This window comes from Sebastes umbrosus, chromosome 15 (assembly GCF_015220745.1).
Source record: "Sebastes umbrosus isolate fSebUmb1 chromosome 15, fSebUmb1.pri, whole genome shotgun sequence".
NCBI lineage: Eukaryota > Metazoa > Chordata > Actinopteri > Perciformes > Sebastidae > Sebastes > Sebastes umbrosus.
In genome coordinates this window covers 19114404-19139992 of record NC_051283.1, presented here as the reverse complement: position 1 = coordinate 19139992, position 25589 = coordinate 19114404, and the positions used below count along the sequence as shown (strand labels likewise).

At 41.6% G+C, this 25589-nt stretch overlaps 1 protein-coding gene across 4 annotated transcripts in view; it reads right to left on the bottom strand.

Annotated features, from left to right (window-relative positions):
• The window catches only part of atxn1a (ataxin 1a), a 103877-nt gene extending 79661 nt beyond the window's left edge, over positions 1–24216 (bottom strand). Inside the window, exons 1-2 of one of the 4 annotated variants that reach the window (XM_037794357.1) lie at positions 24079–24212; positions 10780–10930 (exon numbers count right to left, since the gene is read on the bottom strand). The gene's annotated coding sequence lies outside the window, so the exon portion shown is untranslated. Of the gene's footprint in view, positions 1–2365; positions 2388–10779; positions 10931–24078 lie in introns of those variants that run through there. The other 3 variants (XM_037794358.1, XM_037794356.1, XM_037794359.1) reach the window with 3 other exon arrangements.
• Positions 24217–25589: the final 1373 nt, after the last annotated feature.

Genomic DNA, 25589 nt, shown 5'->3' with positions numbered 1-25589 from the left:
CAAAGTTCTTGGATTGCACCGCAGGCTCTGGGTTCACTGGCTGCACACAACAAGACCAGCAACAAACTGGCCAACAATAGACTGGTTAGTTGAACACAACCCTGTCTGCACCAGCACACATCTACATCAGAGACCCACAAACGCACCACTTTCAGATAACTACACAGTTTGTATACAACGCTGATTCATGTTGGTATAAGACTGTACACACTAGTCATAATAAATTAGATTAAATATGAACAATTTACCCTAATGAGCCAGAAATGGACACATAGCCCACATTCATAATGAGTGTCTGTGAAGTCTAAATGTATGAAACAGTCTTAGAAAAACATCTGCCCAACTAATTTTAATTATTTCATCTGTTTCCTCAGTTTTGTTGCCACATGTTCAAACATAAACCAGGCCTCATTATTATCTAAATTAATTACATGCAACTGCTTTGGCAACACTGTTTGTGAACCTATATGCCGGTAAAGCTCAATAAATTGAAATGGAAAAAAATCAGTTAGAGGGAGAGAGAGACAAAAAGACCAACACATACAATGAGACACAAAGAGAAACATGAACTACCCCTTGGTTATGCAACTGAACTCACTCACTAACCCTCAGCACTATCACTGCAGGTCAAAGGTCAGCTCTCTTTAAAGCTGCCCAAATGTGTTTCTGTGTACCTGATGAGCGTGCCTTTACCTGCTGATGAACACAGTATGCTTACACGCACACATTAGGGATGTCACCAGAACTGATACTTTGATACCAAGTCAATGTCAAAATTCTGAAAACGTGACGGTACTCGTTTTTCTACATTACCGCAGGTACCGTAGCTACCGGGGATCAGGGCTCGACACAAACGGATAGAAAGTTCCCCTGATAATGCTCCATTATGACAACAAATCTGTGTTGAAATCAGCAGGAGGAGAGCTAGTTAACTTTATCTATCAGCAGCCGGTGAGCAGCAAAGTCCTTGTTGCTACATTACAAATCTTGCTATGGCGAAGGCATGTTTCGCCCTACTCTGCCTCTGATTGGCCTTCCTTGGTTGTATTGTTTAGGTTTAGGCATGAGAAGTGCGTAAGAATATCAGGGTAAGCCAATCAGAGGCAGAGTAGGGCGGGTCATGCCTTCGTAATATTCGTAATATCCTTGGCTGAATGACGGAGCTGACAGCTAACTTTAACGGAGTTACTTTATGATGCATTCAAGCTCTACTCAGAAAAAAATAAGTAGTAGGCGAAGGTAAATTATGCCTTATCATGATGCAAACGGTAATAAAGGAGTGTATGTTGATGTACATGGGATTTATTGCTCTGGGTTTTTTTACCGTGGTATCAAGAATCGTGGAATTTCATTGGTATTGGTATCGACTACCAAATTGCTGGTATCGTGACATCCCTATATACAACCTATATATCATAGATCATAGTGTAGCGAAAATACACTCTGAACACAATTTAGATAAGGCAGATTGATGTACAGAGATAAATGAAGATTAAAAAAACCTTCCTGCACCTGTTTTGTCAGCATGCACACAGTATTGAGACGTGATCTGGAGGTTCCTGAGTCTAGGAAAAATACTGCAGAGGTTTAGGTTGTGAGCACGTTTTATCCCCCTCTGACTCCCCTCTATTAGGCCTCCGCAGGTGAGGACTTTAATTAAGCATCTCCTTTAAACTTCTTATGAAATAACAAAAGCTGTTTAACGCCATGATGTGATCACATTACTTTAAGCAGGAATTTACAAAATCAACTTGATAACAAACTATCAAGGTTGTGTTTGCAATGTTACAAAATGCTTTTACTATTGAGAGAAAGCTTGAAGTAGTCTTTCATCAGTGTTGGTGTTTTCAGCTGCTACAACCTTAAACCAGAGGATCTGAGGAAGGTTTAAATCAACTAAAACATCCCTCTTATGTCACTACTTCTTCTCCTCTCTCTTTATCCGTGCACTTCCTCTTTTCCATCCTAAGATCTCATATTATTTCGCTCCTTTCCTTTCCTTCTCTTTCTTCTTTTCCTATCCACCCTCTCTAATACTAGTACTCTCCAGGGCAACACATCACAACATGACAACGCCATCATGACACGTGACAGCGATGTGAGCGAGGGGGAATAAAATACTGAGCAGAACTCAAGCACACACTTCTTCTGCTGCATAGAAGAAAAGTGTGTGAAAGATAAAAATAAGTGAACGAGAAAAAGCTGAGTGAGCGACGAGATAGGAATTCCTCCATTACTCTTCTGTGTGTGAGCATGTATGTGCAGTATTTACCTCTGAACACACACGTGTGCGAGGAGCTAACATGTGTAAGTGCGACTGACAGAGTGCACCAAATGCTGAACATCAGAGCACAGAAGCTGCCACCTGAGGGAATTACTCAGCATTCGTCAGTCGAGCCGCGTTAGCGCAGAGGGCCTGGAGACGCGGGGAGTCGTAGGGAGCCCGGCTTTGATCGCCGCCCTAAGATCCCAACACCGGGATGAGGGGAATATGCTGGGAGGGGGGCCTGCAGGGAACACACACTCTCACACACACACAGAATCACTTCTTCAAAAGTGGTACATATGCGCGCACTCAAATTGCCTTCTTCGACTTACATTTTTCCAAACATTCAAAAGACATATGCTGCCCACGCATGCATAGTAAATACTGCTTTTGATCATTTCTCGAGTCTTTTCACTCTCTCTCTCTCTCTCACTCACATTCTGTACACACACACAATCTGGAAAACATCAATATGGAAAGCTCTCATCTTTACACAACGCAAATCATCTCTCCTTCATTTGAAAACACATACTTTCCAGCCCAAAACATCATGTGCACCAAACTCTCCTCACAAAGAATACACTAATCAAAATATGTATATAGAGTATACAAGGATAGTAAACAGTTCTTATGCGACCGGCCCGTACTCTCCAGCAGTAGTCTGACAGTGAAGCAGACGGCAACTATAACGGCCAGATTACGGATGTTCTACAACATTAGAGCGAGGAAATACAAGCTGCTGCTGTAAGAGCAGGTGTTATGAGACCTCATTTAACTCCTTGACACAAACTTTTAGTCTCACTCGCCCCCACTGTTTAGTTCCTGTCAGAGTGCTCTGAATGACGAGTCAAACTGCACTCTTTTTCTTGTCAGTCATGCGTTTAACTGTGGCTCAATTGCTTATATAAGTCAACTTTAAAGTATATTGGATAAGGACAGAAAATACTCTGCAATTGTGGTGGCTAACTTTGATGTGGCATCTTCCATTAAAGGCAAATCTAATTTATTAGAGAGCACATAGTGGAGAGTGATAAGGAAGATCTGATGGATCAGACTCAAACCCACATTTCAAATAAACATGCCATGCATCACAGGACACTGATGCAAAACAACACTAAACATACTTTATTTGCATATTAGTTTGACTGGGAGGTGATGATAGAAAGTGGGTCAAGCACAAAGCTACTGGTTCAAAGATTAACTTTGAAGAGGAAAAGATGTGTCTTCTTGTTTTACAATTGCTGGCCTCGCCTACGCAATTATTTTATATGCTGACTAAGTTTAAAGAGGACCAATTATGCAAATTTTCAGGTGCATACATGTATTTTGGGTTTCTACTAGAACATGCTTGCATGCTTTAATATTCAAAAAATACTTTATTTATCTCTCATCAGCTGTGCCGCAGCACCTCTTTTCACTCTCTGTCTGAAACGCTCTGTTTGAGCTCGTGCCCCGCCCCCTCCCGAAAAGCTCAGTCTGCTCTGATTGGTCAGCTGGCCCACTCTGTTGTGATTCGTCAACCGGAACAAACTCTTTGGACTCTGCTCCAGCTCCGCTCTAACTAGCTTTGTTTGAGGGCGTGCCAAACTAGCCGCTACGCAGGTATTATGCAAATGTATTACTTGGTGACATCACCACGTTACGGAAGAAAAGGCAGGACTCCAAGCGAGGCGTTTCAGGCAGTTCAGGAGCAGTGTTTCTGTTGGGGAAAGTAACTCCCTTTGGCGTGGACTTTGGGCTTTGTACTATATAAACTATATAACACACTAAAGGAAAGGGAAAAAGCACAAAAGCATAATAGGTCCTCTTTAATTAATTTGTTTTTTAATGGTAGAAGAATAATTAACTTTCAAGGGTAACTTAGGTATTTCTCAACATGGACCCTATTTTCTCATGTGTTTGTGTTTAACTGTCTAATAGGGACAAAAATTTCTGAAATTGGTCCAGTATTGAGGGAGAGCGCTGTAGACGGCAGCTGCTCACAGGCTGCAATATGGTGCTATTGGGGCAAGTTGGCACCGTAATTTATGTCCACTAACAGTGCTTGTTTTTGTCATGACTGGCTCCGAATGTTATTATAAGTGTCTGATATTATGGAAAGTCCCGCTCAAGGAGAAGTCTCGTTCTGAAATCTCGTGAGTATATAATAGGGTCCAGGTTGAAAAATACCGAAGTTTACCCTTTAAAGGAAATTTAATATTAGAAGTAAGCAAAGTAAAAACTTAATTACTTATTATTACTTATCTGTAATGCACCAAATACTCCTTCTCTGGACACTAAGGTGAGTTGACTTTAAGAAGATCATATTTATTATGGGGTTCACAGCACGACCTTAGGAAGCCACCAGCATACGTCATCAAGCACCACGGCTGTGGCAGCTTCCTGCTGGCAGCACAGGTGCTCACATGCACACACTAAACACACACAGATAAATTTGGCCAGAACACTGCAGGTACCCCCTCCCAACCCCACTGATGTACATACCCACACACACAAAGATGCACACACACACTAAGTGCAGGTGCTCACACTGCCCCACCAGCTGTCCCCGGAGATCCTGCTACAAGGTCTGATGACCAAGACAGGGAGGACAAAGGAACACAGAGACTACAAGAAAGAGGACTGAGCAGACGCCAACACTGACAGGTGTGTGTGTACTATGTGTGTACTATGTGTGTGTTAGGTCATGGCTCACTTCCAACATGCTGCACTGCCCTTAACCCAAATAAAGTCTGGTTATCTTTGTTTAACCTTGAGTGCTAGTGCCGTGTGTATATACAGTACATGAGTACGTGTGTGTTTGTATACTATGCCCTCGGTGGCCTTTCACAAAGTATGAATGCTCATTTGAATCTGCAAAATCATCAAAAAAAACAGGAAAGAACATTAAAATACTAAATGATCCTACATAAATCTGAATTACAAAACTCTTTCAGAGTAATGTGGCATTGCAGGTCAGTATAGTTGGTTCTTGTGACTTTCGGTTACGTCATGTCAGTCGCATGACACATCATGAAAGGCTGTTCTCTCTCACTCCTACTAAAGACTCACAATCGGTTATGTAACCAAGGTCACGGGGTCAGGGCCGCTAACGTAACGTGGCCACACCCTGCCTGGCTGTTAGCATTCCATAGTGAGCTGCACTGTCAATACTTGTCAGGCTGGAGATGTACACCCTGCTGTCCTGGCTGGCTCCAAGGGCCAGGCTCAGACACGTCGAGTAGTGTGTGACCTCTCCTCTCTCTGCAGCTACACACAGAAGAGATGGGTGAAAATGCAAATACCCCGGGCAGATTGTAGTAAAAGATAACAAATAGTAAACGTGTCCACACAAGGAAGTTAATGGACAAATGCTTATGTCACGCAAGGGAAGAAATAGTGAGCGCAAGATCCCCCTTGGAGCCAAACCACATATCATTTTTGAATATTTTGTAACTGTATCTTGTAAGGCGCTACCCCATGTCCTTAACTCCTCTTTCAGTGTTCCTGCTGCTCTGATGAGGGAACCCGTGGTTCAAATACTTCCAGGGTGTTGGGACTAAACACTGCTCTATTTTTAAAGATGATAGCTACCTTGAGGCGACAATGGAAAACCACTGAGACTTGATATCACTCTTTTGCTCCCCTATCTATATATCACAAAATACAACACGCTGCTTCACACAAAGAGAGAAGGCGTGCTGAAGATTTCTGCCCAGCTATATATATATATATTATATTGTCTTCTTTTCTAAGTACAGCAGCGCAGTTGCTTGTGGCAGCTTGTTAAGATGGGTGTTAGTCACAGGGATGGGCACCATGGGGCTGCAAACTGCTGCAAGGTCACACAGAGATTATATTGTTGGAGGGGCCGTCCAACAAATAAAACGTGCCCTCACATAAACACTCACGCACAATGTCACAGAGAGAATGTAGTTAGCTGTTGATGGCCACTATACTAAATTAATTTGATATTTGTTTGACACTCTAAATGACGAGCAAGTAGTTTGGAGTAATTAGGAACGTTGAATTTTAGGACCATCAATCTGTTCTTTCTCAAAGCAGAAGTCAAACTCATGAGATTGTTTACCAGGGTTATTATAGTAAACTAAAGCAAAAATAAGAAGTGAAAAATATTTTTAGCGAACTGAAACTAAAAAAAAACTACGTCATTTAGGAAAAACTAAAACTAAACTGAAATGACATTGCCTGGTTAAGTTAATAAAATTAAAATTAAATTTAACTGAAAGCAAATTCATTTCAGTTTTTGTTTTTTTTAGCTATAATATATCACAACTAAAAAAAAAGGAGACAACATGAATTTCCATTAGAGCTAATGACATTGAACCACAGAAATTGAACAGATTTGACCTTCCAGGAGAAGGCGCTATGACGCAATTGCTTCACGAAAGTAGCGCGAAGATTAAACTTTAAACATTATGGCCATTCCTACACAGTTCTCCAATCATGTATTTTGTACATATATGTAGTTACATCCTTCTGATACATTAAAGCTGGCCCTAACAAAAACTAACTAAAGCTACTGTAAAACTAAATATAAAAAAATTAAACCTTTCTGAAGAACAGAAACTAAACTAAATCTAGCAAACGCACTCTGAAAACTAACTATAACATAATTAAAATGAAATCGAAAAGTCAAAATTAAAGAAAATAAAAAATTAATTGAAAATCCAAAACGTATATAACCTTGTTGTTTACATATCCTTAACATTCACATAATTCATATAAATATCATAATTGTACTCTGTCCATCTTTGCATCAAAATCTCAGAAATGAAATTTCAGCTTAACAAGAAAACAAAGTTCAGCCCAATGAATCATTGCTAACAAAGCCAGTAGCAAGAGTTTAAATGAGGACAGCGGTACTGTAGTGACCGATTCTGCTTCTCTATGTAGAAGAAAAGACACATATGCATTAGAAAGAACACACACACACACACAAAGACAGACTAATGTCTCAGTTCAGGGAGTTCTAAGTGCAATCTCCTCTGACACATACTGTACCAAAACCCTCTCTCACACTTACAGATTAATGCGGATACTGTACACACACATGTGGGCGCGCACCCACACAGACACACACACACAGACAGGAGTGCCCCGAGTGTCTATACATGATTAAAAGACTGAAAGTGGGGCAGGCGCACAGTTCTAGCTCTGTGAAATTGCTGCAGTTCCTTTCAGCCCACCTCAAACACACATACTCACACACATCCAACAAGCTGTCCAGTGTAGGTGTGCACGGCTACATGCACACACTCACACGTCCACAAGCCACGTAGCATTGGTTCAATAATTGAGTGATTCCCTCGATGAAGCAGAAGGGGAGAGGAGAGCCAACAGTTATTGGTGCTGGCCACATGAGATGATAAAACATGTTTAAATATCAGCCTCTCCCCTCCACTCAACTACCAGCTGAGTTAATGTTCTCCTGGTGTTTTGCACTTAACAGGATGGCGGATATTATTATTTCATAACTGCATTCTGTAACACCGCGGACTGGGTGGGGGTCCACCGACTGCTCAAAGAAACCCTCATGCCGGATCTGTGAAATCTCTTTGAATTGCATGTGATATATCAGCTTTTCGTTTAAAGTGGTGAGCTGTAAATAGAATCCGGTTTCACTGTATAGTAGTATTGTATATTTCATAAAGTAGCTTATACAAAGCTTTTCAGCTGAGCGCAAATTAGAGGATCAATTTAAAGGCTTAAAAACATATCCCGGGGAATTGAAAGGCCTCATTAAAGTCAAATGAGTGGACGCGATGCTCGTCTTGCTGTTGATGCACAATTGCAAAATGCTGAGATATTATTTGGAAACAGCATAGTCAGACATTATTTAGCTGTTGTATCACTGTAACTTTTTTATCGCCACCGTTTAGGGATCATCTGCTCCTTTTAGTTTGTGACCTCTGAACTTTATACAGAAAACTACATGTACAAACAAAAAATGCACCAAAAATAACTCACAGAATTCAGATGTACTCTGAACCGCAAATATGTTATCTGGTTAAGTAAATCCAATCTTTTGTATTTAGATATCTAGTGCAGTTTCTACTTATATAGGACAGAGTAAATTTCATGCATCAATGATTAAATGAACACATTTTGGAACAAAGCACTTCAATTAACTTCATCGTTTTCCTCTGTTCCCAAAACAAAACTTAACAACCCTCTTAAAAGATTTACAGACACATTTCAGCCAGGTCCAGGTCACACTGAGTCATACACAAATGTTGAGAATCAGGCTGGAAATCTGCCATGACTCACAGCAGCTTCGGTCTGGGAGACGTGGCTGAAATGACTTCTGTTATATTCGGTTACATGGATCGCCAAGAAGAGGACCCTAAGGGCGCTTTCACAAGCCATAGTTTGACTAGTCCGAATCAGAGTGAAATTGATACCTTTCATTCGTTTTCTATTTAGTCTGGTTCAGTTTCACGGTGCGCAAATTGGAGCAGACCAAATAAAAAATAATTTGCCGAGGGGCATGTACGAAGAAGCAAGTTTATCTTTTTCGTCTCGAGAGCTGCCACTTCTACGCAGGGTATCGCAGACTTTGATATATTAACTAAACACAACTAACAACAACAAACAACTAAATGTTGTCTTGTGAAAACACACTAAGATATACTGCATTGGACTAAAATTATGCGTTTGCATGATTTTCCCAAATGTTAAAATCCATATGAACTAAACATATGAGCCAGAAAATATGGCTCACAGCTTAATCATATCTGTCAATTTACCAAAAATGATTGTCTTGAACATTATGCTGTTAAGTTAAAAGCAACTGACATGAGTTGTACTTCGTAGTTGAGATGAAAAAGTGACACTGGTGCAAATTACAAATTTTTCACTGTACGCTGCCGAAGGTCATTCTCTAAGAAAACCAGACATCCTGAGCTGAACTACATCTGGTCAAAACCTTTTTTTTACATCTCGTGGGGCTTACAAACAGAAAAGAGTATAAGTGAGCACAGGACACAGGCTTACTACTTTTACGAGGTATTATGAAACTGTGCCTCAGTTTTAAAAGATTAAAAGTAAACAACAACAATATAAACCCTACAAATCTCCTCTCCAAAGCTGGACCAGAGGGGAGTGAGCGGTAATCATGTGTTGCTCTTGGCAAGCACACTTAGGATGGAGAAAAACCTTTGCAAAAAGTTCAAATAGAAACCTGCAAATCCAGCAGCTTCTTAGCAGCCTTGTGCAAGGTTTCAGAGAATCAGACCACAGGGTGTTTGTGGGAGAGGGGACTTGGGTTTCTGTGTTGTGATTTGGAGAATGAAAGGGCACTTTTGCAATGTGAATATTTGAACTTGCGGATGTGGACAGTTTTTGATTGATCATTCTGCTGAAAAATGGTGCTTCTGTTTCAACATCATCTCCAGATACACAGAAACAAGTAGGTGCGACACCACAAATGATCACTTCTAAGAGAAGCTTTTATTAAACACAGATAGCCTGTGGGTCATGTTGATAAAGCCTACACTTGTTGCTGGTCAGCAGATAGGAAGTGACTATTACTCACACTAAAACACACATGCACACATTTTATTATGCATGTTAATCGTTTATTTTGAAAGGCATACATTTCTAATACATGTAGACCTAAGTAAGGGCTCAGGCTACAGTGCCCTCTCTGAATAGGGGAACTGACACATAGCAGTATTTTGCAAGCCTTTTTCTAGGTATCCCTGACAGCTGTGGTTCCATCACTATCAATACATGGCCGTTACCCAGGCAACCAAATATAAACACAGGCAGTCAGCACTAGTAACCAAGCTGCAAGATAGTGGCTCATACTCTGTAACCTTATTGAGCAACACCTGCTCAAAACTCAAAAGTACAGCCAACTTCCAAAACAAACACCAGCCTTGTGCTCATGCACAATGACATGACAACATCTGCTATCAGCTGTAAGAGTTTGAAAATAGTTACTAACGTACCAACAATTCTGGTATGTATATATATTCACGCTAGTAAATATGTGATGCACACAAAGAGCAGTGAAGCTATTAGGAAACAATGCCTGAATCATGGGGAGGATGTGTAATCTGGATTTAGCACAAAAAGGTGTATGAATGACACAATAATGTGTAAGGCAAAAGCGTGTAATAAGAAGGCCGTTCTTGCTTTAGGCGTTTTATTTGTACGCCATGTAGTCTGTACTGAGTGCAATGTAAATGCATCTGCGTAGATATGGTTCGATCAGAGGTAGTGATGTAGAATAAAAAGTGCGAAAGACTGCTCAGAGCGGGCGGGAGGGGAGGTGGATGGGGCCAACAAACACAGGACTTTCAACCGAGGGTTCGAGACGGGTGTTTTGTTTTGAAAGTAACGTTAGTGACGTGTTTACGGTACTTATGTTGCGTTGTTTCCATACATATTGTGCTTAGTTTACATACTTATTAAGCCCAACCATGACGTTTTTCCTAAACCTAACTAAGTGTTTTTTTTGCCTAAACGTAACTAGGTGTTTTTGTTGCCCCCTGCTGGTACTGCACCTTTATACATTCGTGGGATAGTCACTCCTCAGCGAGGCAAAAGGTGGCACTGACACGCTATCCTCTGGTGGCCAGGCAGGTCTTTTACACGCTTTGGCGTTACATCAGGTTGAAAAGTCACATCCTCATTGACAGCATAGTTCTTGAATGTCTGAACAGAAACAGAATGATAAGCAACAGTAAGTTCAAACCAGTTCACTGTTAATCCACTAGGAGGGTATTAGCAGATGTAAGCTGATGTTCAGTGTCACAGTGAATCCTAGTTCTAGGAAAAAGGCCATGAGTTCAGGTCAGTCTGACCAAACCTAAAATCTAGCAGTGTGTGTGTGTGTGTGTGTGTGTGTGTGTGTGTGTGTGTCTATGTTGCCACTGGGTTTCCAACAGAGGCCCAGAAAACTCAGCCTGCCCTCTTCTACAGAGAGACCTCACATTGTCTCGTGTCCAAGAACAGAGAGGCTGTAGCCAGTTGCCTGAACGTTTGATCACCATTATTCAACAAATGAGACAGCCTTAGGTACCCTGAACCCTCTCTCCCGTTTGGTATGTCAGATAATATCTGTGTGTTTAAGCCAAAGTACTTACAAACCCAAGCAAACAACTTTTTCATTTACCTCACTTAGAATTTATCAATGTGAATGGACACTGGAGGAACTTACACGGGGCCAATCTACTAAGTAGCCTCTACCTTTATCGACAGTGGTAGAACTGAACAATCAATCACTTTCAGCCAAGACCCTGAACTCAGAAATGTTGAAGATGCTAATGCCTAGTTCACACTGCACACATTTAGCCCTGATTTTCCGCTCCCCGACAGTTTTTGGAGCTCCCCAACAAAAGCCCCAGATCAGAGGCGAATCGGCGTTGGCTCGAGCGTCATGTGTAAACTGCTCAAAGACGCTCGCCGAGAGGCTTGTCGACGCTCGCCGAGAGGCTTGTCGACGCTCGCCAGAGCCTCGCAGACACATTCCAGATATCTAGTATGCTAAATATCTGGAACTGTCGGGGACTCTGGCCACGAGCCAATGAGAGCGCGAGACACGAGTTGAGGGGAATAATAGGAAATTAATTTATGTGCTGCATTTGCAACACAGAGCAAAGTTGTTGTTGCAACTAGAGGAATAAAAAGTTAAAAAGAGTGCCAACAACAACATCAGCAATGTGTCTTGCGCTGGCGTCACGTCATTTACTGTGTATTTCTTGCATGTGTTTTCTGTGAAAGGTCTTGTAGCACAGATATAAAACTGTTTTATATCTATGTCTTGTGGTGTGTGACCCCCCTGTCGCCGGTCAGTCATGTAGTGTGAAAACCACGACGACTTAAAGACTCACGATTACAAGACAGGAAGTCGTGTAGTGTGAACAGTACAGCTATCTGATGACTTTGAAAGTCATGTAGCGTGAACTTAGCTTAAGTCGCAGAAAGGTATAGCCTACTGCATTGCCTTTTGAGAACCATGCACATGTATACACTTTAAGATAATGGTAAATTCAGGACTTTTATCAGATCTAGTCTGGCACCAATCATTACTGTGTCTCTGGCAAAAAGCACCACATTTACAGTCTTTAACCTAAATTAGTCATCTGAAGGATGTAGTTTGCCTGTTAGTTCAGTGCAGTATAATTCCAAAAAAATATATGCTCCTCTGAAATTCATATACAGTAAGTCTGTGTGTGCTAAAGTAGCGATGGCAGTTTTGACAGCTGTATTTTGTTCAGGTTTGATGTCCCGAAACAACATCAATTTTGCATGCTCTTACTCATAATGTCCCCGAATGCACACCCAAATTCTCTTTCCCCCTCCCAACACACCAGTCCTCTTGCCTTAAGTAAGCGTAAATGGTGTCCATGAAGTGCCTCCTAAAAGGGTTACGCTGCCTTTGTACTCTCACCCCACCCCCCACCCCCACCCTTTCAGCGGCTACAGTAAGGTAGCGTGTCCTGTCAGGTTGCAAATGCACTCAGCTATCCATCTCAGGCAGCAGCGCGGGAGGTAGCGTGGGGGCAACTTGCTAGCAGAGCTAATGGCACGTTATGTGCCATTAAACCAAGCTGACTGGGCGCTCGCCTCAAAAACCAAAGCACTGGGGTGAAAGAAGAAGGGGGAGAAAAGCATCTTTTCTCTCAAAAAAAGATTGTCTGCTGTTGGGTTTTGATGCTAATTGGTGGTGAGAGGTTTGATAGGAGGCGGGGAGGGTTAGTGGTTAACACTACACATCTGACAGGCAGGCGTAACAGGAGCCCATTCTGAATCTGAGTTGATGCAGGGTGTTTTCAAGTGCTGTGGGAAATATTGTACTAACACTTTCAGAACACATTATGGATCAAACAATGTAGTAAATGCAGCATGGGAACTCACATTTTTTTTAAATCTGTACTGCTGTGACATTTATGGGGCATGTTATCAGAGGAAAACAGTAGCTAGAAAAGAAGAAATAACAACAACTGACATAAAAGTTAAGACCAGTCAGTTTATCTGTGTGGGCAACATCTGGTTCTGAGAAGTGAAGACAATGCTGAAGTGCCTTAAACTTGCATTCTTTCTAATAGCCAGGAGGGGGCGACTCCTCTGGTTGCAAAAAGAAGTCTGATTGTATAGAAGTCTATGAGAAAATGACCCTACTTCTCACTTGATTTATTACCTAAGTAAACATTGTAAACATGAGTTTATGGTCTCAATCGCTAGTTTCAAGTGTTTTTCAATACAGCATGATGTTCATTTAGTAAATTATGATCCCATTTAGAGTCAAATAGACCATAAAGCAGGGTATGCTTTAAGGCGTGGCTACTTGACAGGTCGCTTCCACGGCGTTGTCAGCGTTTCCGTCTTACAACTTTAACCCTTTCACGGTGTGTTTTCAGTTGTACTTAGCTCCACCCTGTGTGTCACTTCTGTTTGCAAATAACCAAGATGGGGACGGCAAAAATGCTGAACTCGAGGCTTCAAAACAGCAGTCCACAAACCAATGGGTGACTTCTTATATACAGTCTATGATAGGGCCATTAATCACTATATTGGTCTTCACAATACCCACAATATCAACAAAATGGAAACACCATCTGACACATTTGACCTTCAACTTAGAAGTTATAATTTGAATTAAAAAGTTACTTTTAAAAGTGATCTACCTACTACGATGGTTTGGACGAATAAATACATTAACTGTGTAACTACAGAGTGAAACATCCACATCAACAGTCCCTTGGTTACTCTAGTAGACTGTCAGACCATCAAACACCAGAAATATATATGTGTTTATTACATACACTATATGCAAACGTGTGAAATTACTAGTCATACGTTTGCTTTCTGTATGGGTTAGCAAATTAAACCTCTAGTTTCTCCTGAGGTGAAATGTGGGTTTCAAGAGATACCTATTTGTTCCATGATGATGATTTCAAAACCACCTGATACTGTAACTATGGCTTATTACGATCTGACATCTGGGAAGTTTGAAAGTTCCCGTAAGAGCCACTTAGCTTATGGATAAAAAACAGAGTTATTTTAGTCTGATGAGGATGCCTAGTAATTTCCCATTAGGTCAACTTTCTTGTGCTACCACAGGTATTTTCCCTGGGCAAGCCCCTGCACTGGGTGTGTACACTAACATACACACAGCTGCACCAAGTGTGTGTGTGTGTGTGTGTGTGTGTGTGTGTTTACAGTATGTGTTGTATATCCTTGCAAATATCTGCTTTGAATGTCTGTACGATGTGCAAGTCATGTACGAGCCTGTCAATAATTGGGCCTCGTCTCGTTCTTGTCTGTCTGCTGTGCGCTACCTGCACGAGGGAATTTACATCATGAGTTTGTGAAAATGAGTATGTGGCATCCTTGTGCATTACTCTGAACCTCTTACACACCCAAGGCGAGTATGACACTGAGCCATTTTGCAGCCAAGTTACCTCCCCCACTGTGGCATTTGATAGTAGATGACGGTGTCAGAGAAGCAGACCTGGCCGGGCCACAGTGAAACCTCACATTAACCTCATTTATCTGTGTCGTAGCTTATCACCTGACCCCACACTCGCTCTCTGATGAACACACTCCCTGGCAAACACACGCGCCTGAGCGGCGGCTGACACACACACACACACACTAATATATCTCATTGAATACACACAGCAACATACAATCGTGGACACATGCAAACACAAATACACGCTGTACACATGACATACAGTACATACTGTAGTATCGTTAGACCAGTTATCACCCTAAAGCAATGAGTCAAATCTAACAAATAAGAGTTGAAACTGGATCAAGTTAAAGCTAGAGTAGGCAGGTTGGAGTAAAGATAAAACAGACCAAAGGAAAACGACCAATCAGAGCCGAGCTGGAGCCTGCCGTCTCTGAGCAGCTGTCAATCACTGTCTGTGAAATCTTGAGTTCGCAAGTGACAGCTGCCTCCGTTGAATGAACAGCCAATAGGAACGCTCTGAAATGACCTGTGATTGGCCAAAGTCTCCCGTCACGGGCTAGATTTTTTAAAACCTGAAAACAGAGCCATGAAGAGGTGCAGAAGTCTAGTTTTCTGTCAGAACACATGAATTACAATATGCTGAAAGGTTGTTATGTAATTTTTGCCCAATGATACCAAAAATATTCTGCTTACTGCCGGTTGAAGAGAGTGAATATGGTTATAAAACATAGAGAACTATTACAGTAATATGAGGTGCATTAATGATGACATTACTTTAAAATGAGCCCTGTAATTTCTTAAAACTTTTAAAGGTGTAATTAGCAGGAGAATTGTATTTATTTCATGGGTGCAGCACCATTCACAACACTACACAGAAATTAATTCCATTAGGTATGTACTGTCATATTTGTCTTGTACTGTGCTTTAGAACACGTCTGAGTAATTTATAGCACCAATTAAGTCGCCTCTCCTCAACCAACAATGTTACGTTCAAGGGACACTTTGATGCTCTTCAAGCAGTAGTAGCAGGCACCTGGAGAAAAAATATAATATTGTAACAGATTCTACTCTAGGATGGTGAAAGAAAAATAGAGAAAGAGACGCTCTCTAAAGAGGTCCTGATACTGTAATTGGTGATGGGCTCGTGGGCAGGCAGGGAACATCCTGGCCCACTCGGTCTTATCTCTGTCAGCAGTGTTTTAGCACACCTCCCATACTGTCACAGCCAAATGTCCCTGTTCTAATGTCATGAGCTTACTACATAGCTAAAGGAAGGGCCAGAAATAATAGCCAGGCAGTCAGACACATGTCCAGCCAGATGAGGCTGATCCACGGCCTTCCAGCCAGCCAGTGAAAAAGATGAACGGGCCAAGCCACAAGTACCAGCCAGCCGGACAGACAGACAGACAGACAGAGAGAGCCAGCAACTTGCTCTATTCAAACCACACCACAGCTTTGTCGGAGAGGAAATAGTTTCAGCCTTACAGACACAGTTTTAAATACTGCCCATGGTTTAGTTGCACAGGCTTCTCTCAACCTGTCCTCCAGTGCCCATACATGCATGCCCCTGACCATATGGTGACTCCAGTCCAATTCATGCATTGTCAGAGAGAGGGAGATAGTGATAACAACTGGTCGTGTACAGACTGGAATTCAGGACGTCATTGCACATGCCACATCATGACCCATCAATGTAATCAGATGTTTGAGGATGCACTGTACTGACCCTCCCATACTACTATTTGTCGTGCCTTGACAACCTAAGGAGTAAACAGTAGTAATGGAAAGCAAGCTTGTGCCAAGAGCAACACTCGTGAAGGGTGGGTTCTGGTATTCCCGGGATTGTTTCTATCACTGGCCATTTTCCTGTTATTGAATTCCTCTCTCTCGATGCATATCCTCCTGGCTCAGACTTAAGTCATTGTTGATACCCACAAACACACCCGCCTTGCAGCGGAGGGTCTGAGGTAGACCCACCAAGTAATAGAAGTACCTGAAGAGTACTTTTCTTAACTGAAATGTTTACAGAATTAGTACAACAGGCACATAATGGGTCGTCTTCAGCCCACATCCAACAGAAAGCTAAAGTTTATAATACTTTAAGGTGCAAGTTTGCATCAATTGAAGTGGTAAAATCACTGAAGTATCTATTGTAATCCATTAAAGATTAAGATTATCCACTCAAAGTCAGCATTCAAATACAACTAATATGTATTTTGATTATTTACAGTGCACTCCTACTAGGGCTGTCGCAGTAACCGCAATACTGCGCTATTCACAAGCCAACCGCAGGGGGTGGTAAGCAACCACCGCAATCGCTATGTTGTATTGACACTATGTTACAAACGCCAGCGTGCCGAGGCACTGAGCGTCTATACTGCGCAGATTTTTTTCTGGTCGCATATCGCCCTGTTGAGCCAATCATTATCATCGCTGGGGTAACTCCTTCACCGCGACAGCGGACAATTAAATCAGCATAAAAGTTGATTAGTTGCTCTTTTATCATAATCTTCACATCTCCTGTGAATATGAAGCTAATGTTCGGGCAATAGAAATCACTACATTTGTGCTCTGATATATGTACATGACCCCAATTCCTAGCATTCTTCTTTCATGTCTCTTCCTCATCACTATCTATCTGGCCGTGTCCCAGGTTGTCAGCTTATCCCTGTCCCAGGCCTGGAGCTCTATGGGGAAGAGAGGAGTCTGCAGGAGCTGTCTGACTGCCAGTCAGTGTCAACTCCCCACTGTAATCCTCTACCGCCTCTGATAAGGCTAGGCTAGCAGGAGAGGACAGGAGAGGAGAGGAGAGGAGAGGAGAGGAGAAGAGAGGAGAAGAGAGGAGAGGAGAGGAGAGGAGAGGAGAGGAGACGAGACTCAAATAATGTGTTTGTCATTGAGTGAGTCCCAGTTGAAAGAACTCAGAGCCATTGCTCTATTATGCTCCATATAATACCATTAAACAGCTGTTATCAGTTAGGTTCTCCCTCATTTAACTTGGCCCTCAAATGGCCAATGCTTAAAACCCTTTCCTCTCATCCAGGCTTTGCTTGGAATGTAATCAAATATGAATCAAGGCAGAGAGATCACAGGAGCAGCATACTGAATTAACTATTGCATGATGGCTTACATGAGGTATCCCATTTGATGTATAGCTCAGGCACAGAAATTATCTTACTGGAGGCGGTTTATGAATCAGCTCGGAGGATGTTAACTGATTTGATGAGATGCTTAACTGGACAAAAACCCACTAACATCTGGCTTTTGTCTTCAGTGGGAAAGGTTACAATTGGCATTCATTTCCGGGACAAATCGGCTCCAGCTCCGATCGGTAGTGAAATTAGCCATTTTGCACGATAAGTACTTTTACTTTTAGTACTTTAAAGAGATTTTCATGCTTATACTTTTGTACTTTTACTTAAGTAAGATTTTGAAAGCAGGACTTTTACTTGTAACAGAGTATTTTACACTGTAGTATTGATACTTTTACTTAATTAAAGGATCTGAATACTTCTTCACCCCTGTTAGGTTCGCATAGATGCAGGAACTCAAATTCGTATTGCCTTAAAGCTTCTTATTTGCCCACAAAAGCACTCGGTCATCATTTAGACACTATACACTTTGGAGTTAAGTCCAGTTTAGCCTTTTACAGCAACCCTCCTGGCATATAGACAACTGTATATCATGTCAGCTACACTGGCAGCCATTACAGAGCCAAAGCCAACACACGGCTGAACTAAGTCCCGAAGCCAGCTTCCCTTTTTCACATGGTTATTGAGCCATGCAGCGGCTTATCGACCCGACAATGTAACACAAGTTTGCAGGATGGCTTTAGTCCTCTCTCCCTTTGCCTCTCTCTCTTTCTCATTCAGACACTGGGACTGCCGTGGTCATTCAGAAGATTGGTATTGATTAGATTGCCACTTACAAAATAAAGACGGTAAGCATGGAAACAGGGTCACAAAGACTGCAAATTTATACATCCACACACACACAAGGTATAGATCCACAAAGTGCTAAGCAGAAAGTGATCCCATCTGAATGTTATAATGAACGATTTGATTGAATTATACATTTAAAAAAATGACTAATGTGACTTCAACAAGTGCATTAGTGAAGTTCAGTGATTATGACGACCATAAAAATGTGGTCTCATTGACTCTTACATTACCAATGACATGTTTTCACTCAGATTAATTGCACATTCAAGTGCCTGACGTGGCATCTCAATTGAATTGCTATTGCTGTCCTGTACAGACAGCAGTCTAAGAGACACAAGACTGTGCACTAAGCAAAATAAAGGCACACACGATCACACACGGTGGAATGTTCTTTCACACAAAATACAAAAAACTCTCATTGATCCCCTTTAAAAGCAGTATTCTGTGTGTGTGAGGGTGTCCTTTCTCTTGTGTGCAATGCATGTGTGCGCTCATGAATAGACGAGGATGAAAGGAAAAGCTGAAAAGGTCTGAGCGCACGGCATGGTTCAACCAGACAGCTCAATCTCTTGATCTGCTCCCACCTCCACCCCCATCCACCCCTCTTTACTATTTCTAAATCATTTTTCCATACACAGTCTTTTTTTATCCCGCTTCGATCCCATACTACCTACATCGCTGTTCTTCTTTTCTGCGTAGCTCATGTAGCAGCTTTTATAAAGGGAGACAACCGGGGCTTCATCTGTGACGGCAGTCAAATAGAGGGTTGACATCATTTTCATTATCACGCATCAAATATAAAGTGTGTGAGAGTGGTATAAAACACGTCCCAGAGATATGAAGGAGAGATAAGGGAGGAAGGAAACAGCAGGACAATATCTAATCGATATACTCAACATTGTGGCTTGCTGAAAAACATATTCCTTAGACCTTGTGCAATATGTTTGTGTGCATTGCTTTGTCTCCATTCAGTGTTCTGTGTTCATCTTTGAAAACCAGAAGTGACACGAGAGGACGGGGCTAAGTACAACCGACAGAATGCTGAATAAAACATTTTTAGGTGACCAAAATGTTACAATTAACTTTCATGAACTGAAAACATATTGTGAAAGTTGTAAGACGAAAACACGTACAACTCCCAGACAGGACAGCGCCGTGGTAGCGACCTGTCAATCACAAGGTAGTCACGCCCTAAAGCATACCCTGCTTTATGGACTATTTGACTATAAATGGGACCATAATTTAATAAATGAACATAATGCTGTATTGAAGAAGACTTAAAACTAGAATGGCACTCGGAGAGCGCAGACCTCTGTCAAGGTGACCGAGTACGATTGCCCCCGCCTCTCCGTTCAGCTTGCTTCATCATCCATGTATATTTTTGTTTATGTTGAGATCAGCTGTACGTAGAGGAGCATCGTAAAACTGTTCATTCAAACTAGATAGAAACAAAATAAAACTCACCTAAACCGTCGTTGTTGCTCTTTCCAACAATCACCACCTTTGGTCGAACTCAACTGCCATATCACCGAGTTCAATGTGAAAAAAACGCAGAATCTACAGCCTTCGGCCTTGGCGCAGGTAACTAGCGATTTAGACCATAAATTCATGTTTACAATGTTTACTCTAAACAAGTGTCAAGTGAGAAGTAGGGTCATTTTCTCATAGACTTCTATACAATTAGACTTCTTTCTGCATCCAGAGGAGTCGCCCCCTGCTGGCTATTAGAAAGAATGCAAGTTTAAGGCACTTCAGCATTGGCTTCACACGGATTTGCCCACTGGAGTTTAGTCAGGGCTGTAGTGGCAAATAAAAGGGTGCACAAAGAAAACTTTGGCTGCACATAAGAGTTGATAGCTTCTTATTAAAGTGGTGTTGTATTCAACAGATTATTATTTGATGGAGCATGATTAACATACTATTCTGCCTATCAGACTGCCCCAACTCCACCACTTACAGCTTTTGCACACTTTAGTGCAGAGCAGGGTTTGTTTGTTTTTACCTGTGCTCACATGAAGACACCATGATCTCGCCGAGGACAATGCAAAAATGTACTAGAACAGTACGAGAACGTTTACTCACCCATGCGGACTCTAAACATCTCAGGGGATATGGGTAAAGGGCGCTTATTTTTTGTTTACCCTTGACTACACCTCTGCCTGCGGCGTGTAACCTGTTGATGTTATACTCTAAGCAAATGTTGAGAGTACGTACGGTTATTCTAACTACTTTATCTTTATCTACAAATACACACAGACACACACAAACACCTGTTGCAGCCATTTGCTTAGAGCACAGAGCCATTTCTGTCACTTATTCATTCAACGGTGAAATCTCCACTCCAATCATTACCTGGAAATCTCTCTCCATCTCCCTCAACCACACACACACACACACACACACACACACACACACACAATAACACACAACTTTCCTCTTTTCCCTTACATAGGCAGCAAATTCCAGAGACAAAGAAAAGACTTGAGCGTAATCCAGCAGATGTGTGTATTCATGTGTGTTTGAGTGTGCGGGTCCGTGTGCACATATGGCTCTGACAAATGAGCCAAGCTCAGTTAAATGGCTTGTGATTAGGACACATTGGCTTCTAATTGCCTCTCATTACCATTTGAAAGTGAGTGGCGGCTGGAATCAAAGGCTATGGTGGCAGTGGTAAAGTGCATGTACTGTACGTGTGTGTACGTGTGTGAGTGTGTGTATGTGTGTGTGTGTGTGTGTGTGTGTGTGTGTGGTAGGTGGGTGGGTGGGTGGAATAGCACGCCTGATTCACAGTGGCATGACCACACAATAGAGCACTATAGTTTGGTCGATCCCTATCACACAGCCTTGGTGTTCGCCATCATAACTGAGGCAAAGCCAAGGCTTTAAGAGACCTGAAAAATATTGAACCTGCTTCTCTTATAGACCGAATCAAAACCCTTTCTGCTCCAGTCTGAAACTCCTTGAACTGGTGACTAACTACTCCCTCTACTGTTCCCTAAATATACAGTTTTTTTCCCCTCTCTCTCCTTGGTGCACCTAAAACGACTATACATTTTACATTTCATCATGTTGATTTTGGACAATCCTTACCTTCCGACCTAGATCCCTTCTAGACCCTCTTTCTACCTACCCTGTACAATAGATAGTCTATCTTCACCCTCCACCCGTTGCATTAACATCCCTCCTCTGGTCTTGTACTCACCACCACCCTTAAGGCTTCCAGGAGTTAGTTGTCAACCCCCATCATATACAGTAAACATTTTGGTTAAACATTTCTATATGAATTGTTTGTTGTACTGAATAAGAGTTAACAATCTTAATATATTGGGTTCATATATTAGTTTATATTTTCTATATTCCTGTGTTTAGATGTATTACTATCATATGCTGTCATACTGTAAGTGTGAGTATAGCTTTTGATGAGATATTTGTATAGTAGAGTAGCACCCTAGGGTGACTGGTTCATTCATTGCTTAAAGGAAGGCAACTCAATACGCTATTGTACGCATTGGCCTCTTTATTCAAATGGCTAATACATGTTTATATATGTGCTAATATATGTTTCTTTGGCTTTTGGATGTACTTGAATTGTGATTACTAATTGGCCTTTTATAATGCTCATTATAACAGTCTTTTACTCATGGATTTTTATCTTGGTCTCTGTCTGTGGATATGTGTGATTTTGTTGTCTGCTCTGTTGACCTGTTTTTTATTCTGCCTATGTCTGTAAAGCACTTTGGTAAGCTCATGTTGTTTTAAATGTGCTATAGAAATAAATTTGACTTGACTACGCTTTTTGCAATTGGCAATTCAACGTGCAATTTCGTCATGCAATTTGAAAAATGCATTTGGCAATTCGATATGCAAAGTGTCAGCGCAATCCTCAATTCAGTTTGAATTATATTGATTATAAATTACAATTAAAGCTCAATCAATTGCATAACAGTACATGTAAAGAGACACAATCAACAAGTAAAGCTGGACGACTTTTTTTTTTCAAATAGCAAATAATTATCATCAGAAAAGGGGGAATATTTAAAAGTGTAAAAGCAGCTGGTACAGAAAGAAGTTGTGCACAGCTTTTCATCTTTAGCAGCTATAGATTTGTCCATCAAAGGGAAGGCAACTCAATACGCTATGGTACATATTGGCCTCTTTATTCAAACGCTTTTTGCAATTGGCAATTCAACGTGCAATTTCGTCATGCAATTTGAAAATGCATTCGGCAATGCAATATGCAAAGTGTCAGCGCAATCCTCAATTCAGTTTATAATATATTGATTATAAATTAAAAGCTCAATCAATTGCATTACATGAAAAGAGACATAATCAACAAATAGCAAATAATTACACAGACATCATCAGAAAAGGGGAAAAGTGTAAAAGCAGCTGGTACAGTAGGAAGAGCTGCACCTTTTTCATCTTTAGCAGCTAAAGATTTTGTCCATCCACTTGGTCTTATTTGGATGTTAAATTCATAATGTGAGTGAAAGCATATAGGCTACCAGTTGAGGAAAGCAAAGCCATCTACCCTGAGTGCAACTCCGAGGTGTAAACAGAGTAAAAATAGCCTGCTATCACAGGCTTCCCTACAGTCCCGTTATATAATGGTCCAAGCCAGCAGGATGAATGACATCACGGGTAGTCCAGCAATCACAAACCCTATGTCCTTTACAACCAGCTGGCACTATGTAAAACAGTGTGTAGTAGTAGAACAACCATATTACATACATGTACGCAACAATATGTAATAAACGCTCAGAACATGCACAATATAATAAAAACACTGGACAGTAAATGTGGAGACTGTGGTTCTAGTTGTTCGTCTCTTTTTTTCCGAGTCACTTCCGCGATGGTGAAACGTAGATAATAAAAAAATGTACTGCTTTGCCTTTGACAGTCCTTGTCAGTAATAAAAGAGTTCAAAAGAAGACACGTAGGACTCGAGGCAACATTATTCAGCAGTGTGTGTCAATGTTAAGCGCTTAGAAATAGTCTGCAAAGAGCAAAATGTTTTGAGCCGAGGAGGTCGAGTGGCGCAGTTAGTGAAAGTAGAGCACCGCGCTGATCAGCTCTGCTCTGCCCGGCGGACGCGCTCCTCGCTCGGCCACAATCCAGCCAAACCTCCGCTCCCCTTTAGCTCCACTTAAACACTACTTTGCGTTTACGTGCACAAATGACAAGTGCATACACGTAAACCCCGCATAACCAAGCACTGTTTGGTCACTTAAAAAATAGGTCAGAGGTTGAAGTAAACATTTCCCGAGGCTTTTTGTGAAGTAAAACCAAAGAGCGTTTACAGCGCGCCACCCTGCTGCCCAGAGTCTTCCAGCCATTTTTACTCTCTTCTTCACAGCTCTCCAACAAAAAAGAGAGAAAAAGTGGCACGGTGGAAGCAATGACAGGCTGGTGAATGAACAGTTTAGTGTGTGACTTACTGTGTGAGGTGTAACGGGGCTGTTGAGTTTGTGTGTGTCTCCTTGTTGCCAGGTGCTCCCCTGCTCTCTGCTCTGCTCTGCTCTCACTGCTCCGGCGCTGACGGTGGAAAGCGTCTCCCCTCCTAATGATGTTTGCAGCGCGCAGCTAATAGCTCGCTCTCTCTCTGCACCCACCTCCTCCAGAGAGAGAGGGAGAGACAGAGAGGGAGGGAGGGAGAGAAGTTCAAAAATGGAGCAGTTTGTGAGCTACTCATGCAAAAATATGAGAGCCTGAACTATAAGTTCACTGTCAGTAGCTACTAGGGCGTGAGATAATGCACAGTATGGGCCTACATGTGTCATTTTTCAAGTTCAAGTGTGTTTGGACATATTCATAGCATATGCTGCTGAATTCATTATATAAAATTACAGAGGTGTGTGTGTGTATGGTTTTTATATTTTGGAATTTTATTCTAAATAATATCCAACATGATATAGAGCTTTATTAACCCAACTTCACTCACAAAAAGTGAGTAGCAATAGTAGAAGAGCTTCTCCACCGGTGTTAAAGGTTCCATATCGTGGTCATTGTCAGGTTCATACTTGTATTTTGTGTTTCTAATAGAACATGATTACATGCTGTAATGTTCAAAAAACACATTATTTCCCTTGCATTGTCAGCCTGAATATACCTGTATTTACTCTCTGTCTGAAACGCTCCGTTTAAGTGCATTTCAATGGAATTGCAACGGAATTGCGTTGCTAGGGAACAGTTTGGGTCCATGTTTACTTCCTGTCGGCTGATTCTATTTACATACACTGCCACAGGAAATAAACTGGGACACATTTAGAATGTTTACGTTTAAAACCGTGCAATGGTCTAAATATTGTATATTTGTGACATCACAAATGGACAGAAATTTTAAACAAATCTCTTGTTTCAAACGCACAATTTCTGAATACGGGCTGTTTTATAAAGACAATAGACCTTTTTACAATATGGCACCTTTAAAGCTTCAGTAGGCAACAAGTCGTTGGCATCATTGGGCAACAATTCCATAATAACCTTTCAGCATATTGTAATTCAAGTGGTCTGAGAGACAACTAGACTTCTGCACCTCCTCATGGCTCTGTTTTCAGGCTTTAAAAAATCTAGCCCGTGACGGGAGACTTTGACCAATCACATGTCATTTCAGAGAGAGAGAGCGTTCCTATTGAGTGTTCCTATTGGCTGTGCTCCGGCTGCTGGGCGGTGCTTGGTATTTCCTCAACTGATCTCAACATGGCTGCCGGGTCACAAACTTTCTCATTTTTACAGCTAAACAGTACATTACAAGATGTTTCTGAAAACATTTGAGGTGAGAAATAGGCATTACAGTAACAGAATATTGATTCATATTTGTTCAGCGCTGCCTAGTTTGACCGTTTGATCAGAGTTCGCGAGTGATTGACAGCTGCTCAGAGACGGCAGATTCCAGCTCGGCTCTGATTGGTTGTTTTCCTCCGGTCTGTGAAATCGTGTGAATCAATTT